Raw genomic sequence first — 21,747 nt, forward strand, 5'->3', positions numbered from 1 at the left:
TAACCCATTTTCTCGTGGCTCGGCGTTGATATGGACTTAACAACAAAAATACAAATTCATGAATATCTGTGTTATCACAGCCGGTACAGTAAAAATGTATAAGACATAAATGGACGGAAATTTAATTCTGTATAACTTTGGTTATGTAGTATTTATCGATAGGACAACTAATAATATAAATATTTGAGAATTACATTTAGGCCTTCCCCTAAACTACCATTTCACTCAGCGTAGATAAAATTACTTATAGCATAAATTGTAGCAACTTATTCCCCGACTTTGCATACCGATTTTCATTAAATTCTCTTTGGCCTTTTTCTAGTGATGCGTGTACATACAGACAGACAGACAGACAGGCAGAAATTACAGAAAAGTAAAAAGTGCATTTCCTGGTTACTGTGGATATGACCGATCCAGAAATACCATTCTTTTCAAATTCTGAGCAATGTACAGACAAACCTCTTATGTTGTATATATAGATAATTTGTATCTTAAAACTAAAGGAAGCCAGTGGACTACACTTAAATCAGAACCCAGAAGAAGTCCCGTACTTGATTGAAATATGCATGACAAACAATACATATCAAAGCATTTAAGCAATGACTCTGTTCCTTTATATTAAGCTTTTATCTTTTACAAATGAGTACTGAACTCAACACAGGCCCTTAGTGCCAAAATAAAGGTTTTTAGATAAAAAAACAATTTTAAAACATTACTTATTTATTTCATAGTTTTGCTTGCTTAAGAATTGATGTCTATATGTATGAAACATCCCTTTAAAGTTTAAGCACTGCAAGTACCTTACAAAGTTGGTCGCTGCAAACAAATTTTGGCTATGACAATATTATAATAAAGAATGTATAAACTGCTATTATTTCTAAACTAACTAAAGTCTGGAAGTGCCTTGGAAAGAAAGGAATGGATATGCTCTGGGATCTAATGCAGCAGATTTATGAGGAAGAGAAAATGCCCATGGAGTGGAGGCAGACAAAAATAGTGCCAATTTACAAAGAGAAGGGAGACCTCCAGTAATGTTCTAACTATAGGGGTATAAAACTAATGTCCCATACGATGAAAATGTGGGAGAAGATTGCTGTGAAAAGGCTTCGAGAAGAAACAGCAATCGGGGATGAACAGTTTGGTTTCATGCCTGGGAGAAATACCATTAATGCAATTTTTACACTCCGGTAAACCATAGAGAGGCACAGGGAGAAAAATAAAAGGTTACACATGGTCTTTATAGACTTAGAGAAGGCCTGTGATAGAGTCCCACGTCAGGAAGTCTGGAGGTGTTTGAGGACCAGGGCAATACCGGAAAAGTTTGTATGAATTATCCAGGATTTGTATGAGGGAGCTAGAACGAGAGTAAGAAGCAGTGTAGGGTTGACTGGATGGATACAAGTTGGAGTTGGGTTCCATCAGGGTCCTCACTGAGTCCATACATATTCAACCTTGTGATGGACGTCTTGTCTGATAGTGTACGAACTAAAGCACCGTAGTGCATGATGTTTGCTGATGATATTATTTTGTGTAGCACCAGTAGGATAGAATTAGAAGAGAGGCTGGAAAGCTTGAGAAAACCCTTGGAAGATAGAGGCCTAAAAATTAATAGAAAGAAAACCAAATACCTGTGCCTCGGAAGTGATGGGAATGAATTGTTAGAGATGGATGGTACATGCTTGAACATGGAAATTAACCACAGAGTGCAGTCTGCCTGGATGAACTGGAAAAGAATATCTGGCTTCCTGTGTGACAAAAGACTTGGCATAAGGGTTAAAGGAAAAGCCTACAAGACAGCAGTGAGGCCAGCCATCTTGTATGGTGCAGAGACTTGGGCAACAACAAAGGCACAATGTAATAAATTAGATGTTGCAGAGATGAAGATGCTAAGATGGATGAGTGGTGTCACTAGAATGGACTGCATCAAAATCAGAGGAACAGTTAAAGTGGCAGAAGTATCGAAGAAAGTACAGGAGAGAAGACTGCTATGGTATGGACTCATTATATTTTTAATGTCAAAAACTTCATTTTTAGTCCGTATTGAATCCAGATTTACATTAAGGAGTGAGGGTAATTGTTTCCACCTATTCAATACTACAACAGTGTGACGTCGTTAATACATTAATGTATTAGATTTCAACATAGGGACCGGTTTTGGCATTTGTATTTGCCATCAGCAGCCAAAGGAAAATTGTTACAAGGTTTTATACAAATCTATATTAACATAATTTTAAAAATATATGTATATACAAATTGAACCATACTCTTAAACTATTTTGTATGTTAGGTGTACACCATAAATTTTTTTATTGAAATTACTAGCATATTTCTTATGCGATATATTATAATTTGTTAACTCTGTACAATCTTTTGGATATAAATACCTCAAGCACCAAGTTGTCAAGAGTAAAGCCGGAGAGGAACTGCAGTTCCGTCCGTCTTGGATCGAGATATTTCTAGAATCTCAAATCCTTTGAACGTAATATTTTCAAGAAATCTGGTTCACCAGTCTACTGTTATCAAGTCTATCCATAATTAAGGACACTACAATCAAAATATAGATTATAAACGCACATTAATATTATTCCTGGCATCCATTCCACGCCATTGTATTTACAAAGGATTGTCATTTAACTTCACATTTTACCAAGGCAGAGTGAACCTTCTTATAGTTCGCTAACATTCATTTTATGGGGAACTCTTTTTCACTAAAGATCTTTATTACAATGGACCTCCATACCAAACATAAAAATGTTTAATGTTTCAAAATGACATCAACTGATTTTATTTTAATGTATGTCAATAACTAAATTGCATAATTAGCCAAGAAACACTGAATACTCTTAATGTCTAAAGCAGTTGTTATTTTTAAGAGATAGATTCTACCAAAGACCTGTACTGCAATGAATCTCCATACCAAGTACAAATATGTTTTATGTTCCAAATATGACATTAGGTGAATTTATTTTAATGTATGTTAGTAACTAGAATGTATAATTGGCCAAGAAAAACAGTATGCCCTTAAGGTCTAAGCAGCTGTAAAAATTTTTTTTAAGAGATTGATTTTAATTAAACTAGATGCTTAATCAGCATTTTGCAACAACAACTACAAGGACTTGACAACCTTTTAATTATTTATATCCAAAAGATTGTACAGAGTTAACAAATTATAATATATCGCATAAGAAATATGTTAGTAATTTCAATAAAAAGTTTTAAGGGTACAACTAATATGCAAAATAGTTTAAGAGTATGGTTCAATTTGTATATACATATATTTTTAAAATTATGTTAATGTAGATTTGTATAAAGCCTTGTAACAATTTTCCTTTGGCTGATGATGGCAAATACAAATGCCAAAACCGGTCCCTATGTTGAAATCTAATAAATATGTGATGTATTAACGACGTCACACTGTTGTAGTATAGAATAGGTGGAAACAATTACCCTCACTCCTCAATGGACGTATTATGTGAAGGGATGAAAGGTATGTAGGGAGGAGAGTGATGGATATGACTGTGAATGGGACTAGAAATAGGGGGAGACCAAGAAGGAGGTGGACAGATAATGTACGAGAAAATCTGAAAGAGAATAAATTAGGGGAAGAAATTGTGTGGGATAGATAAAGTGGAAAAGACTTGCCAGAAACATCGACCCCACTTGAAACAGGATAAGAAGAAGAAGATTTCTAAACTAACAGGCACTTCTGGGGGAGGAAAATGATGTGGTAAGTTCTTCAACAATCTAATTTTTACATCCAGTCTAAACATAGATTCCCACAAAATATTTGATGCTCCCTTTCAGGTAGTTTTTCCATCATAGACATCAGATCATGCTTCTATTCAGAAGTTATGCTGTTTTTTAAACTATTTAGTCAAAGCTCAGCCTATCGTAAGTCATCCACAGTAATTTCATTTTTGAGAAGAGAGATCTCTTTCCATTCTCTGACCTTCATTGAATACGGACCGGTAGCTGATCAAAATAGTGCCAGGGTACTCAGACTCTGCACGTACCCAAACTGCTGTGGAGGTATTTAACTTCTTTGTACTGATCAACTTCTGAAAATTCACCTCCTTCCATTTCCTGAACAGTGAATGTATTGCTCATCTTGGCACTTTTTACAACTTTGTGCAAGTCTTTGGTTATGTAACTCTTCATGCACCACTTTTTTTTTTTTTTTTCTGTTAGAGCACTGAATGAAACTGTGTCCCCTTACAAGGAATTTATGTTCTATTTTATTAAACACATTGTTGGCAACATGAAGTCCATATTAATTAATTTCAAGAGGCTTGATGGAATTTCATTCCCACCTCTTTCTCTTACCCTGTTCATTACCAGAGCATTTCACTCTCCTCTATGTCCTGTCTGAGTCCATAATGTATAGAATTAACTCCTCAACATTTACTATAAATCTGAAAAAGCACAACAAAACAGCTGACAGAGCAAGCTATGGAGGAAGATTTGTACATAAAGCGTACTGATACTTGACCCGCGTGTAAGGAAATGACGTGAGCACTGTACAGCTAAGTGTGTGAATGGTGATAGACTGTGTTTTTCTGGTATATGTAGACCTAGTTGTGTAATATGTGCATTTATCAATGATACCTTGTCTACACTAAAATCATGTCTAATGTCCAATAACGGACCAACTACATTGGTATTATGTCATTGATATACAGTGAAAAAAGTAGTGGTTCCCAAACACTACCCTGCAGGGTGCCTACTTTCCTAGGTCTCCATTCTGAAATGCTGTCATGAGTTGTTACTCGCTACAAACAATTATTCAAAAGAGATTTAAAGAACTTGAGCGTTAAAGAGTTGAACCAGTAGGATTCCAGTTTCCTAACTAATTGTTGTAAGTCTATTTGTGTCAAAAGCACCACTGAAATCCAACAGCATTAGAACAGTCACTTGACGTTGTTCCATGGCTTGTCTGATGTCTTCTGTCACTTTAAGGAAAGCAGTTGAAGTACTGAATACCTTCTTAAAACCTAACTGTAAGGGGTCAAGGAGAAAATAGTCATTTAAATATTGCAATACTTGTTCATACACAAGTCATTCTTAAGCCTTAGAAAGAAACGGGGCGATAATCAGAAAGTAGTTTAGGATCAGGTTTTTTTGGGTATTGGAATGACATTTTCATTCTTCCAGAGAGATGAAAAAATACCAGGCTTAAGACAGTAGTTGAAAATGTGTCACAATAGGAAGGATGGCACCCATAATATTATGAATAAAATTTATAGGGATTTTATCTACACTTACAGCTTTAAATTTAATTGAATAAAGTACTTCCATACATTACTCCCCAATAAGAATAACACTAGAGACAGCTTGGAAAGTAAAATGTGAGCGATTAGGTGATGCGGTGAATGATTGGTGTGCATTTATGTTTGTGGTTAATTGGGTTAGACAGTATTCTATCTTCTGAAAAATATGTATTAAGCTCATCAGGGGTAATAATTTGTTCCATCTGTTGCTGCTGACTTTCCAAAATACCCAGTGAATGAAGATGTTTTGAAGCATCATTTGTATTTAATTTACCTGAAAGAGAGTTTAAGTATTTATATTTCTAATTTCTTAGGACTTGCTTGACTCTGTTCCTAAGAACACGGTAGTTTTCGAAATCACACTCATTGCAAGTTTCCTTGTACTTCTTGAAACATGCTTCACGGCGAGCCATCATACTTTTAATTTCGTCATTTTATCACGGGCAGGGAGGGTGACTAACTTGATGTATCCACAAAGACGCATGCAGAATGCTGTCAGTTGGTACACTTATTATTTCACCTTAACTTCACATAAACATACACATAACCTAATCAACTGCTGTCACAAACAAAATACACACATCACCAAACCGCCATCTTTAACAAATCCTAACACTAAGCACATGCCACATGGAGATCGCAACCTTAAATTAATTGACTGATGACTAGCATAACTCCAACTAAGTAATAATTCGTCTCAACCATCAAGACCACCTCCTTGTATACGTCCCCAGATATAATGTACAGAATATTCTACAGAGTTCTTGTCTACCCGGTGCCATTCTGGATGTTACAGTGTGTTTCACAATTCTGTAGTGGATTACAAATCATATATACAGGTAATAATAAATGATATAATATTAATTACATGTTCTTACATTAACTGAACTGATATAAATGTCTATATACAGTACATGCTTCATGACATAACCTCATAAACAATGCGATCATTCGACTGTGTAAATAATAATAATACTAATACTAAATGGATGGAAGCACTTCATAGCCATACATTACAAGCCTTACAGATGCAGCAATGCAAGTCAATCTCCTTGAAAAGACAGCCAACATGACAGGCTTGAGAATCTCTGCCGAGAAAATAAAAAAAATTTGACGAATATAATAAGTTCCCCAAAGTTTTTAGTAACTGATATTGGTCAAATAGAAAAGGTAAAGAAATTCAAATATTTGGGTGAGACAATTCAAGAAAATGGTTTAGAAAAATCTGTTACAGAGGAGAGGATACAAAAGATGGAAAGAGCGTACGGTATAACTAAGAATACTTACAACAAAAAGTGCTTATCAAGAAAACTTAAAATAAAGCACTAAAACACAGTAGTGAAACCAGAATGTCTTTATGCCAGCGAATGTCTAGCTCTGAACTACAAGCTTGATAAATTAGAAATATTAGAAAGAAGAATTATAAGGAAAATATTAGGTCCTCTAAAAATTGCAGAATTTTGGAAATTAAGAAGTAACAATGAAATTTACCAAAACATAGAAAACATCAGAAACAATAACAAAAAGGAGATTGTTATTTCTTGAACACATTTACAGAATGCATGACAATAGACTAACTAAACGAATCTTCAAGTACCTTTGGGAAAAGAAGTCAATTACCACCTGGATTCAAGAAGTCAAGAAAGACCTGGAAAGGAACAACATACGAGAATAAGAATTATTGGAAAGAAAGACTTTTAGGAACAAAGTCTTACAAATGGAAGGATTCCAAGGGAGGAAGGAAAATAAAACTGGCACAAAGTGGACTGAAGACAGGAAAAAGAAGCACAGTGAAACAATGAAAGAATACTGGAAGAAAAGGAAAGAACAACTAAGGAGGAGGAATTGAAATTGTAACGTGGTCCTTAGTAGGCCGGAACACAAGAAGAAGAAGTAAAATAATAATAATAATGTGAGCTTGATACTTGCATTACTTATCCATGAGTGAGAGGATATTGTTTTCAAGTTATATCAGTTTATCACACTTACGTCACACTTTCACAAGTCTTCTAGGAGCATCCTTGTCGTACAGTCCAGTAATAAGAGAATTAAGCGTGTCAACTTTTGAGTCAATATCATCTAGTGGTAGAATATCATTCCAGGGTAGGTTATAAGCATCATACATCAGGTGATCCAAATTAATGTCTTTTAGTTTTCTACAGGTGGTGAACTTTGGTTTGTATTTGGGTATATGGAGGGAGTAGGACAAGTAAATGAGGTTGTGAGTTGAGATCAATGGAGTAGGAATTTGGCCATGATTTAGAACTTTCTGTGGATTGTTAGTTATGATATGATCGATTAGTGTATGTGAGGTGTAATTATTTGTGTACATATATATATATATATATATATGATAGTAGATTTTAGAGGAAGGATAACCAGGTTACAAGAAGACATCATGTCCACTAATTTTTCACTCTGGGCTGATTCTTTCATTAGGTTGGTATTAAAGTCACCTACGATTATTACATGCTCATAGGTAGGCATGAGGTCGAATAAACAAGCTTCAAACTCCGTCATGTTCATTATGTCAGGAGGTTTGTAGACAACTGGGAAGAGAAGTTTCGCAGCACAAACAGTAATCTCGATGAACATGAACTCAGGTCCCGGCTGAGCGCTATGCAATGATGTACATAATACTTTATCTTTTAAGCCGTTCCTATATAAAAGGGTGGGTAATGTATGGTGTCATTTAACACCATCCAATGGCAAAATCTCAGTATTTTAAAAATTGGCGCTTTGTAAGATTAACTATTCAGTTGAGCAGAAATTATGTTATTTGCTTTATGTCCCACTAACTACTTTTTAAGGTCTTCGGAGATGCCGCGGTGCCGGAATTTAGTCCCGAAGGAGTTCTTTAACGTGCCAGTAAATCTACCGACACGGGGCTGTCGTATTTGAGCACCTTCAAATACCACCGGACTGAGCCAGGATCGAACCTGCCAAGTTGGAGTTAGAAGGCTTTAACCGTCTGAGCCACTCAGCCCGGCAGAAATTATGGTGGTTGCATGTCGGTGGCTGTATTGGTGTGGTAGATATGGGGGTTGAAGGTGGCCAACTACATATAAAAATGGACACGTGTGTTCGTATATTTCACCTTGTAGCCACAACTATCCACTGAAGACCACTGATGTTTGTGTGTGGTATTAGCCTCGAGTCTCCCATCGTGCAATGTAGTTGTTACGTGTCGGTAGCTGTAGTGGCGTGGTAGATGATGGGGTTGAAGATGGCCAGTTATATATAAAAATAGATGCGTGTGTCCATATATTTCACCTTGGAGCCACAAATGCCCACTGCAGACCACTGGTGTTCATGTGTGGTAGTAGCCTTGAGTCTCCCATCGTGTACTATAGTGGTTGTGTGTACGTAGCCATGGTTGTGTGGCAGATGTGAGGGGTGAGGTTTGAAATTGGCCAACTATACACAAAAATAGACGCGTGTGTTCGTATATTTCACCTTTGAGCCAAAAATAGCCTCTGCAGACCACTGGTGTTTGTGTGTTTTACAAGCCTTGAGTCTCCCATTATGCACTATAGTGGTTGAGTGTCGGTAGCTGTCATGGTGTGGGAGATTTAGGTGTTGAAAGTGACTGACCATGTATAAAAATAGTCGTGTATGTTTATTTCACCTTGCAGCCATAACTATCCACTACAGACCATAGGTGTTTGTGTGCAGTAGTAGCCTGGAGTCTTCCATCGTTCTCTGTAGTGGTTCTGTGTCGGTAGCTGTGGTGGTGTGGGAGATGTGTGGATTGAAAGTGACTGGCTACATATAAAAATAGGCATGAGTGTTCATATGTTTAACCTTGCCATCAGTAATACCCACCATAGACAACTGATGATTGTGTGTGGTAGTAGCCTTGAGTCTTTCGTGGTACACTATAGTGGTTGTGTGTCGACAGCTGCGGTGGTGTGGGAGATGTGGTGGTTGAAAGTGACCGAATATATATATTGCATGTTACAAATCTCATTCCGTATCGACTTTTTATTTGTCAAGTGAATATATATATATATATATAGCTGTGTGTGTTTGTATATTCCACCTTGCAGCCACAACTACCCACCGCAGACCACTGATGCTTCTGTGTGGTAGTAACTTTGACTCTCCCATCATGCATTATAGGGGTTGCGGGTCTGTAGTTGTGGTGGTGTGGGAGATGTGGGCCTTGAAATTGGCTGACTTCATCACTGAATGTATTAAAATGAGTGAGAATATACTGGAAGGATTGGAATCAGAATGTACTCTAGAAGGCAGTGATGTATACTCCTTGGTTTTTTATATTATCTTTGATTCATCTCCCAGGAGTGTGGCAATCTCAGAACCATAACAGTTTTCTGTTTGAGTACACCTGTGAGTATTTTCTGTAATTCTTGAATATAAAGCAGATACTTAATGAAACAGCCCCTTAACAATATCATTGAGGCAGTAATTCTGACTGGCGGAGAAAGAGGAAAAATTGGTTTCCATACCAAGAATTCCGTTGATCTCAAATGATTTGTCATTTTCTTTCAAACAATTACAATTTCCAGTGAGATTAGCTTATAGTATGACTATCAATATGTCTCAGCGTTAAACATTCCACAGTTGCAGAGTTAATTGGAAGGATTCCTGTTTCACACGTGGTCAGTTCTATGTTGCTTTCTCCCCTGTCTGACAAGCAGAAAATCTGTTTGTGCATGTGCCAGGCAACAAGACATCAAATGCAATGTATTTTTATGAAATGACATAGTGTGTAAGATATTTATGTACCCCAAAAAAGGAATAAGAACAAAAGAAGAAACAGAAATAGTGGTCTTTAATGCACATCTTCTGTATTTTATAGAGAAAACTGCACGGATGTACAAAAAAACCAAGCAAAGTGGGTTATCTTCAGCTAGTGTTAAATATTACAGCTTCCGTTAGAGTACATATAAGTAAACTTTAACTATTTATTATTTATTCATGTCAGAGGTACCAATATATACAAGAAAGAGGTACTGTATATATGTACTGAATATGAAATTGTACATGAACAAATTAACCGTATATAGTTATGAATGAAGCACTTGAACAATTTGCATATGAAGTATAACAAATGGAAGAAAATACATAAAAATCAAAAAGGAGAAAGCAAGTTATACATGAACATATCTACACTATATATACATTATTTACACAAGCTTTAACTAAAACTATGTATACATTTGTAAATTTTATTTGACACTGAAACTTTGTAGATTCTTCTAAGGCTTATTTATATTGACTCTTATTTTTTTTCTATTTGCTTTACGTCGCACCGACACAGATAGGTCTTATGGCGATGATGGGATAGGCCTAGGAATGCGAAGGAAGCGACCGTGGCCTTAATTAAGGTACAGCCCCAGCATTTGCCTGGTGTGAAAATGGGAAACCACGGAAAACCATCTTCAGGGCTGCCGACAGTGGGGCTCGAACCCACTATCTCTCAATTACTGGATATTGGCCGCACTTAAGCGACTGTAGCTATCGAGCTCGGTTTATATTGACTCTGCATGCTATGGTGTGAAAATGTCATTCCAATAAAAAGTGGATTTGTTCCATATTTAAAGTATTAAAATCCAATTTCTTTTGCTAGTGGTTTAACATTCCACTGACAGATTGAAGGTTTTTGGTGATGTAAGGATGGGGAAGGGATGAGTAACCACGGAAAACCATCTTCAGGCTGCTGACGGTGAGATATGAACACACAATCTGCCGAATGTAAGCTCACAGCTAAGTGGCCCTAACCAAACGGCCAACCCACTCAGTTTTTACATTTTATTTAGTGCTCTATATCCCAGTAGTGTTCACTCAGTCACCAAACTCAAAAACATTCTCTGAAATAACAGACTGTGCTGGAAACACCCCCTATGATTGGGGGCAGTAGTATACATCCATTGTAATCCCTGCTGTCATGAAAGGGGACCCAGGGTCTTTCCACTTAGGAACATGGGTTGGCGACCATGGGACCCTAGCTGAGCCTGGAACTATTTCCACTTACTTATGCCAGTCTCCTCACTTTAATCCTTCCTGTCCAATCTCCGTTGGTCAACTCTTGTTCTCTTCCTTCCCTAACATTATTAGGTTTGCAAGGCCTAGGAAGTCTCTCATTTTAATGCCCTTTGTGGCCCTTGCTATTCTATTGCTGATTCCTTCATTTTTCAAATTTTCTTCCAAATTTCCCTCTGATTAGTGTGGTTACCCAGTTCTACTTTCTCTTTAAACAGTAATCACCACCACCACTACCAAATGCTGGAAACAGTTGATGATCTATGAATTTTCTTTCTTCAGGCCTACATTAACTTAACTTACTTATTTTATTAATTCTATAGAACTGATACCAGATGAATTGGTAGGCATGCAATTGTTTTTAGAAACAAGGTTTCATCATGTAAAAGTAGGATTAGAATAGAAAGTTTGCTAGATTCTCTACAATGCATGTTTTATTCTCTATAATGCACGTTTTCTTTTACTCTTGAGCAGTCTGTATCTGAATTTTGGATTTGGTTTTCCAGAGAAATAGCCGATTTGCAGTCATCCACTGAGCATCCTGTGTTGGGTCATCTCCAGCGAGCTGTTTTGGGACACTTGAAATGAGGCAGTATAAGTCAAGATTGGATTCAGGTATTGTAAACAATAATTATTCTCTTTTCATCACATATATGCTCCCCTTATTCATTATGATTCCTTGAATATCCTTCCTAGAACCTGGTTCTGCCTTTTCTGTCATACTATAGTGGGTTTTCAGCATTTCTTACTTCAATTTCTCTATAACCGGGCTGAATGGCTCAGTCGGTTGAGGCGCTGGCCTTATGAACCCAACTTGGCAGGTTCGATTCTAGCTCACTCAGGCTGCCCAAATACATCAGTCTTGTGTTGGTAAAAGAACTGGCACATAAAGGAATTTCTGTGGGACAAAATTTTGGCACTCTGGCATCTCCCAAAACAGTCAAAAGTAGTTAGTGGGATGTAAAACCAATAATATTGAATTATTATTACTGCAGTTTCTCTGTTGAGCTCATCTGGTTTTATCAGCACCACATCTAGAATATTCTTCTCTCTAGTTGGTTCCATCCCTTTCTGATTCACCTGTCTTCCCCAGATTAACTTCAAGTCTGAAGCACATTTGTGTGCTCCCAAGTTCTCTTGGTAGCTTCCGAACAGTCAGAAATGTTTCCGCAGTCTGGATAGGAGCAACATTGATCTGAGCTCAGGTGAATATATCATGGGATTGCTGCTAGATGACATCAGTTCCTAAAAGGTAGGACATCTACCTTATTTTGATGAGATTATCTGGTACGTTGAAGTAGACTACTGTATTCTGGGACCTGTTTTACCATGTGCATATCACTAGGTTCAAAAAGTTCCTGGTAGAAACTTTATTCAGTGAAATGAATAATTACCTTTGGGAAATTTCTGCATTAGTTGTTGGCAGCACTCGTTACATTACTTCCATACAGATGTCATGTTCATGACCATTGCTGTCTCTGTGTGGCAGTTGTCTTTTGTTGTTTGTGTTATTCGATTATTGCAGTTGAGAATGATCACTGCAGAATATGTACCAATATTAAATTTGATGTTTTCTTACACAAATCTCCTTCAGAGATATTAAAAAAAGCTTAAAAAAGGTTGTGGTGTAGCAGGAATAAAAATGACTGAAGTTTATGTCTGACATAAATGTCCTTTTGTGAAGGCCCTGCAAGTATCAAATATGATCTGCATAGTGGTCAACCTTCATCTGCGACAAATGAAGCAAACATTCAGGATCTGTGTGAAGTTGTAACTAGGTGTGGGTGGAATTTCAGTTGGAAATATTCACACAATTCTTAACAAAAATTTGAACATGTGTATCACATTTCTCAAAAATTGGTACCAAAAATGTCGACTCTTGAACAAACCGAAACACAAATGCATGCCTGCCAGCTCTCTTGATTTTTTTTACATTGCTTCCTGACATCTGGATCAGGTACTAGTTTCTTCTTATTTTAAGTCAGTGATTGCAGAACTTGAAAAAAATGAAATGTCGTATGGCTTTTAGTGCCGGGATATCCCAGGACGGGTTCGGCTTGCCAGGTGCAGGTCTTTCTATTTGACTCCCGTAGGCGACCTGCGCTTCATGATGAGGATGAAATGATGATGAAGACAACACATACACCCAGCCCCCGTGTCATTGGAATTAACCAATTAAGGTTAAAATCCCCGACCCGGCTGGGAATCGAACCCGGGACCCTCTGAACCGAAGGCCAGTACGCTGACCGTTCAGCCAACGAGTCGGACAGAACTTGAAATGTATTCTGTAACACCCGTCCTTTGAGGGTGTTGCTTCTGTTGCTGAAGATTCTTCTCTTACTGGTCGCTGCAAATGTCAAAAGTCTTTTCTTTCTGTCGCTGTGATCACTGAAGATGCTTCTGTTATTGGAGTTCTGTTTAAAATGAAAAGTGAATATTGCCATATTGCCTTCACCCAACAACTGAGTTACAATTGAATTGGCACAAGTGATGTATTGCATGGTTTACAAATTTTATCACTTAAAATGGTAAACCACTGGGATGTAACTTCAAACATACTTCTCACAAGAGAACATCTTAGTCCCAGAATATTTCTTTGCATGGTTAATGATAGTACTGTACACTAGTGGGTACCGCAACTCCGCGACATTTCCTTGTTTTCACTCCTTAGATGGCTGGTTGTAAGTGATGTCTGGCATCAAATGTAGTCTTCTCAAATTATACTATGATGGTGATGATGATGATGATGACAACAACAAAAGATAATAAACTAAATGTTTAAAACATGGCAGAAATCTGCCAGTACTAACTGAAGTGGGGGGGAGAACGTTAATTTGCTCATCACAGGGTTGGAACCACGGTAGTCGGTAACAGAGCACTATACACAAGTACACTGGGACCATGTAAAATGTTTGTTTTCATCTCCTAAAGTAGCAGGTTGTTATTATTTATTTATTTATTTATTTATTTATTTATTTATTTATTTATTTATTTATTTATTTATTTATTTTTTATTTTATTTATTTATTTATTTATTTATTTATTTATTTATTTATTTATTTATTTATTTATTTATTTATTTATTTATTTATTTATTATCCAAAAACAATACATGAACCCTATTTTACCATAGGTATATTAGGGTTATAGTTTAAAATCACAACAAAGAGATGTTCTTATTAGTTTACAAAAAATGTTGTTAATGAATGTGAGAAACTGCATATAACAACATTGTCTCTTGAGTACATTATATCCCCCTGTGGGTGGGGGCGGTAGAATAACACCCACGGTACCCCCTGCCTGTCGTAAGAGGCGACTAAAAGGGGACCCAGGGGCTCTGAACTTTGGAGCGTGGGTTGGCGACCACGGGGCCCTCAGCTGAGTCCTGGCATTGCTTCCACTTACTTGTGCCAGGCTCCTAACTTTCATCTATCCTATCCAACCTCTCTTGGTCAACTCTTGTTCTTTTCCGACCCCGACGCTATTAGGTTTGCGAGGGCTAGGGAGTCTTTCATTTTCACGCCCTTCATGGCCCTTGTCTTTCTTTGACCGATATCTTCATTTTTCGAAGTGTCGGATCCCTTCCATTTTTCCCTCTGATTAGTGTTATATAGAGGATGGTTGCCTAGTTGTACTTCCTCTTAAAACAATAATCACCACCACCACCTGAGTACATTATAGAGTGGTTTAGAAAATTCCAGGTTGCAATCATTCAGGTGACATTGCAAAAAATATCTTCTCATTATAACATTGGACACTCAAATATCAAATGATGCATTTGCCGATGATATTGCTGTTCTCTCAAACGACATAGAAACCGCTAGAGCTCAAGTTGAAATTTTAAAGGAAATTGCCGAACAAACTGGTTTGCAGATATCGTTTGAGAAAACAGAAGTAATGACTAACATCAAAGAGGCTCCACCAAAACTCCATACAAAATACGGGGACATCACCCGAGTAGACAAATTCAAATACCTGGGTGAGATCATCATGAAAAATGGACTAGACAAAGAAGCACTTCAGGAGCGAGTACACAAACTGGAAATAGCCTACCAAACATCCCGCACAATCTACAACAAAAAATGCCTTTCCCAAAACACCAAGATACGTCACTATGAAACAGTTCTGAAGCCAGTAGTTCTATAAGCAGCCGAAACCCTGTCTCTAAATGCTAACAAAGGACTCCTTGAAGAACTGGAGAAAAGAGAACGCAAAATTTTGAGAGGAATCTTGGGATCAAAGTACAGAAATGGAATCCATCAAAAGAGATCCAACAAGGAAGTCTACAGCAAAATAGAGAAAATTACCGACACAATCAGAAAAAGACGGGCATGTTTTTACGGTCATCTGAAAAGAATGGACGGAAGAAAGTTAACTAAAGAAATCTTTCACTTTTTTGATTCAAACCCCAAAACCACAATTCCCTGGTTTAGAAATACCAAAGAAGACCTGCAAATGCTACATATCTCAGCTGAAGACGCCCTTAACAGAGATCTCTTCCACAAGAAAATATTGACGAACAGGCTAAACCGAGACGAGCAACCGAAGAGAAGACACGGTGCCCCTTGGACAGAGGAGCGTAAGCAGGTCCACTCACAAAGAATGAGGGAAATTTGGGCTCTAAAGAAGGCCAAGTACAGTGTCAAATGCAACAAGACTTAACATGGTCCTTGATGGCCCTAGCGAATTATATATAATAATAATAATAATAATAATAATAATAATAATAATAATAATAATAATAATAATAATAATCTGAGGAAAATTCTTGGCCCCGAAAAACAGAAGATGGCTATAGACTGAGGTCATGCAAAGTGACAGAAGAACTTTCCAACACTGCAGCAGACATCTGCAAAAGACGTCTGAAATTTTATGGGCACGTCCACAGACTGCCGGCAAGTAGACAGACACACAAGATTCTCACCTACCGGTACATAGAACATCTAAAAAATATTCCATGGGTACTGGAAGTGAAGAAGGATCTGGAAAAAGCCCAGATGAACTCAAATGACACCGCCGACAGAAACCTGTATAGGAAAAGAATTAATGGATGGAAAGTGCAACCAGAGAACGAAGTGAAAAAGAAGACCGGAGCAAAGTGGACAAAAGAACGAAAAAGGATCCATGGAGAAAGGATGAGAACTGTTTGGCAACTCAGAAAACAGAATCGTTAGAGCTTTGCGTGATCCATTGGGTCCAGACGCACATAATAATAATAATAATAATAATAATAATAAATATCTGTACTTGCCTGATCTGTGAGTTCCACTGGGATTAACCTCTTGCCTGCGAGCCGGCAAGCTAAAATTTGTATGCTTTTTACTGCCGGGTGCAAACTAGGTGAATCTCCTACCTCAAGGGCCACACACAGAACAGGCCAGTTCATTAAACGGTCTTCCTTCATAGCATAAATATAAATGGTACTCTCTCCCAGTTTCATTACCTGTCGTCATTCGTCAATTAAGAGATAAGTACCCTTTCCCCATGCATTACAAATTTATAATACCACGATCTCATATAACATCAAATCAAAATAACATGTTTTCTATATGAGTAGTATAGTTCCAAAACCTGCCTTCGCCGGGCTGAGTGGCTCAGACGGTTGAGGCGCTGGCCTTCTGACTCCAACTTGGCAGGTTCGATCCTGGCTCAGTCCGGTGGTATTTGAAGGTGCTCAAATACGACAGCCTCGTGTCGGTAGATTTACTGGCACGTAAAAGAACTCCTGCGGGACAAAATTCCGGCACCTCGGCGTCTCCGAAAACCGTAAAAGTAGTTAGTGGGACGTAAAGCAAATAACATTATTATTATTATTAAAACCTGCCTTCTCCAAAAAAATCGGAAATTTAGTTAATGACGCCATTTTGTTGTACATTCTAAACTGCGTCGTTTAAAACCAGGAATGGGTTCCAAAAAATATGTTCTCCTATTCAAAAACTAATAAGGAAATGAAAGTTTGTTCCAGAAGCAGTCTTCTCCACCAAAAGTTACTTCCAAAAGATGCCTTCTCCATTTCATTCCAAAAGCAGTCTACTCCCATTGCTTTCCATTATACCATTTGATAGTTTGTTCCAAATGGTGCCTTATCCACTTTACTGATCTTACATTTTCAACGTATAGTTTGGCAGTAATTGAGCTCTGAGAGTTTATATAGAGATCACTAAAAAGTACACCAGTAAAAGAGAGGCAATTGGGAAATTTATGGGCCAAATTCAAGTAATAGAAAAGCACTATTGCCGGGGTAAGTCACTAAGACAGTACTTGGTTAGCGACTTAAATATAAATAAGTTGTGGAGACTTTACAACTCCAGGTGTGAAAATTATGGAGATGTAACCTTAAAAGTCACAAAATCCTTTTTCAGGAATCATATTAATATGAATTAAAATATTGGGTTCGGAGCTCCAGCAGTGGATGCATGCTCACGCTGCTTAAGATTTAAGGAACAATTGCAACGTGCAACAAGTGCAATTGATAAACAAAACCTTATGACTCAAAAACGTGTTCATAGCCTTCAAGCTAAATAGAGTGTTCACATTTTTTGAACAAAGAAATCCGCAAGAAGGACACAATTATTTCACCCCAGGAGTATAGGGACATTTACTCTAATTACTGTACCGTGTTTAAACTTGGATCTGAGTGCCCAAACTTTAATTGGAAAGAACCTGTCGGAGAGGTCCTTAACCCTTTACTGCATACTGTTGCCCTCAGGCAACATACAACTTTTCACCTGTATAAATGGATACAGATTGTAGACAGAGGTAGTCTGCATCCACGCGTACCAACAACCGTTTATTTTACGTGGGCCCTCCCCATCACATTACCACAGGCTTCAGGAGTACCTCTGGCTCAACCTCAAAGACATTACCGACCTACGGTCGTGCAAGTATACTTGTGCCCTGCAATACGTACCCATGGCCAGTAGGCAGTAATGTTCGGTCTTTGAATGTTAAAAGCTTAGCGTGAAATCGTGAAAAATCGTATATATACCCCGTTATGGCAATCCACATCACATATGAGTGTTAAGCTATTAGCCCCAGTTAAGAATTGCTGGTAAATGTAAAACACTGAACGTAATTTGAACATTGAAGCTTGAAATTTTCTCCACCAAACGAAAACGAAAAATAATTCATGCAGTAAAGGGTTAAGCCACCGGGAAAAGGCATTTTCAGTTTAATGCTTCAAAAAGGTTCATCATTAGTAGAAACAAAAGGAGAACAAATACTTTGGTAAGAGGAGAAGTTTTTTTATCGGAGTGACCTTAACAAACCACAATCCGTAACTCAGAAGAACAAAGCAATTAGTGACATCCATCCACTTCCAATACATAAAGGAAATGCTCTAAAACCGGCCAAACTTAGAGATGTTGACAATTTGTTGAAAAGTCATTATGGTGAAGATTGGAAGAACTTGAATGAACTGTCTTTGTATGTAGAAGTTTTGAATAACTCCCTCGCAGATGATATTGAAGCTGACCAACAGTGCGAACATCAAGAAGACTGTTTTGAGAACAATGAACTGAGAGTCTAGGTTCATCCGATCTGTACTCTATTCTCAGTACCTCTTGATACTGCTTTATATTTGTAATTTACATTAACTTTCAAGGTTTTATGTAATAAAGGGTAATACGTTTAACATGTACCTAATAAATTAACCTTGGCAATTTAATCTTTTTAACATTATAAATTAACCTTGAAAATTTAATCTTTTAACTCAATGTAACCTTCACTATGTAGTTTCCAAAACCAGTCTACACCACCAAAATTTATTCCAGAAAATGCCATTTTTCCTTATTAGTTCCAAAACATGCTTTCTGCATATTTGACGTTTTTGTTCCATAAACTGCCTTATCCAACCATGTTTGTTCCAAAAACGGTCATCCACCATGTACAATTCCAAAAGGTGCCTTATCCATATTTAAACTTTACAATTTTAATAACAGGTTTCTCTAAAGTAAATAGATTTAACATTTCCTGGTTCTACAATTCATATCGGTATCGGTGGTATAAGACATATATCATTAATATGTCAGCATCATATTGAAACAGTTTTTCCTCTCTCCTGAAAAATTTGTGAAAATGGAGAAGGCAGGTTTTGGAACTATACTACTCATATGTGACTGCTAGCTCCTGACAAGAAATACGGAATAGCTCAGAGACATACTGGAGTACATTTTTAAGAAAAAGTAAAATGAATAAAACGCTAAATTCCGCTACAATAAATTTAGAATTCCGCCAAGAAATCTGCTGTCCGCTAAATGGTATATTTCTCCGCCGACGGTCTTCTAATTCCGCCAAATTTAGCGGAAAATGTGCTAAGTTGGCAACACTGCTTCTATCCTGCACCAGTGCTTCCTTGGCCTTCTGTTCTTCAATTACTGACATAGTTTCACACACTGAAAAATGATCATCAATGTTTCGAACATATGTTTTGAAAGAGGCATCTCCTATTTGGCCCCATTCTTCACTCTTGGAAAACTCACCTCCGGGAACACGACAAAAGCCAGCTGCATTTAAGCCATTCTGAATGGTGTTTTGCTCCACAGAATCCAGGGTAGCCTTAATGAAATTCATTGCATCTAAGATTGTGATTTTTTTCATTGTCAGTTCCATTGCAGCCAACCTCTTACGATACTTCTGCTTCATGCTCCATATTATTCCATTAAAATAGTTTATGTTGGGTCCACCTTGTCAATACACTTTTAATGATTGAAAATTATTTATTCTATCATACATGTTTCAGGAACAATATGCATTCCCTTCATCAGTGAAGTCTACATTAGATGTCATACACGGGAAGATATGATACTGAAAACAAGAAATTTACCTCACAATCGAACATGAATATCTGCAATGTGTTTTGAAATACATATGTACTTGACTGATGAAGGGAATGCATATTGTTCCTGAAACATGTATGATAGAATAAATAACACCGGCCTGCGAGAAAAAAAAATTCTCTCTGGCGAGAGGTTGAAGAGGTGATTTACCCTAATTTAGGTGTGCTGATTTCAAATATGTAAACCATTTTTGCCTATCACCTACAGTTCTTTTTTGCTATTTGAAATCCAAATTTGCCATATTGTTGTAATTTCGATAGAAAACACCATTGTAGAGAATATATGTAATTTTAATGGGACATGATCAAATTGCAACGAATATACAAAAAAGTAACATATTCATTGCTAGAATGTACAAGAACACTATTGTTTGCTGCACTTTGATGTGAATGAACTCTGTGTTGATTTGCGTTTGTGTTCCTCAATAGTGTTATCTCACACTAGACACCAACAGTAATCTGACATCATGGAGACATCCCATCGCCTCTGATGCCTTTGTTATATTTCGTTTACAATTAGAATTGAGGAAAGGTTCAACCTATTCAATACTAAGTGTGTCGTATAAGATGATTACAACATGTTATTTATTGTTGTAAATGACATACTGAGTATGGAATAGGTTGAACCTTTCCACAATTCTAATTGTGAATCTCAGTTCAATACAGGAAAATGAAGTTCTTAACTTATAATATTTCTTTTAGATCCTGATGGAACTGATCTCCATGCTCCTCGCTGAATACTCTTAAATTTGAAGGAAAATAATACTGATGACTGTGCAAGAAATGTCATTTTAAGCTCATGCGGCAACCCAATTTCTGGAAGTTGTACAGCATGGTTTCCACAATCTGTTGGTAGTTGACATCTTTAACATTACCCAGGAATTTGCTACAAACATCCTTGAATGATTCCCATGCCTGAAGCTGTGTTTCGTTCATCGTCGTACTGAATGTCAGATCCTTCATAAGGATGTTTCGCATCCGTGTGCTATGTTGGGCTCATCAGTTGGTACAAATTTGGACAAATATTACAGGTTCCCTATGGGAATCAATATCTATATCATATGATGGCCAGGCAGGCATCAATATTTTTGGTAATGAGACAAAGTCCACGGTATGCACTAGCCATGCGTCTTGATGGGTGTGCTATGTACCAACTGATGGGCCCAACATAGCACACGGGGGCGAAACGCTGGCAACCAGGAATTAGTTAGCTGGAAAATTTATAATGTCCAATAACGGACCATATATATTGGTATTATAGAACTCTTATAACTGAGGATCCATTTTATCTGAGACTAATCCGTGAGTGTACAATAAAACTAAAATTACTGGTACAACTAATACTATGTTTTCATTCCGTACTCTGTAAGGCGAGCCTCTTAGAGGGTAACATCTACTGTCAGGCCGGGAGATGTGTTGCGGTGAAGGTATGAGAGGAGCGGCCGTGGCCTTTAAAAGGAACTCTGTGGACAATCGTTTTAGTGAGGGGAATGGGAAACCACTGAAAACTATTCTCAGTGTTACGGAGTTATCCGTGGTAGTTAGAGGTGAAAGAAGGTGCTGGGATGAATAGGTCTCAACTTACGAAATTAAAGTTAATTTAAAACTTTAACAAAGGTTATATTTTCTTTTCAAGAT

At 37.4% G+C, this 21,747-nt stretch overlaps 1 long non-coding RNA gene across 2 annotated transcripts in view; it reads left to right on the forward strand.

Annotated features, from left to right (window-relative positions):
• Positions 1-21,747, forward strand: part of LOC136872457 (uncharacterized) — a 118,404-nt gene that overhangs the window by 12,046 nt on the left and 84,611 nt on the right. Inside the window, exons 1-2 of one of the 2 annotated variants that reach the window (XR_010859908.2) lie at positions 3,560-3,727; positions 11,780-11,888. This is a non-coding gene — a long non-coding RNA (uncharacterized lncRNA). Of the gene's footprint in view, positions 1-3,559; positions 3,728-11,779; positions 11,889-21,747 lie in introns of those variants that run through there. The other variant, XR_010859907.2, reaches the window with a different exon arrangement.

This window comes from Anabrus simplex, chromosome 4, assembly GCF_040414725.1.
Source record: "Anabrus simplex isolate iqAnaSimp1 chromosome 4, ASM4041472v1, whole genome shotgun sequence".
Classification (NCBI taxonomy): domain Eukaryota; kingdom Metazoa; phylum Arthropoda; class Insecta; order Orthoptera; family Tettigoniidae; genus Anabrus; species Anabrus simplex.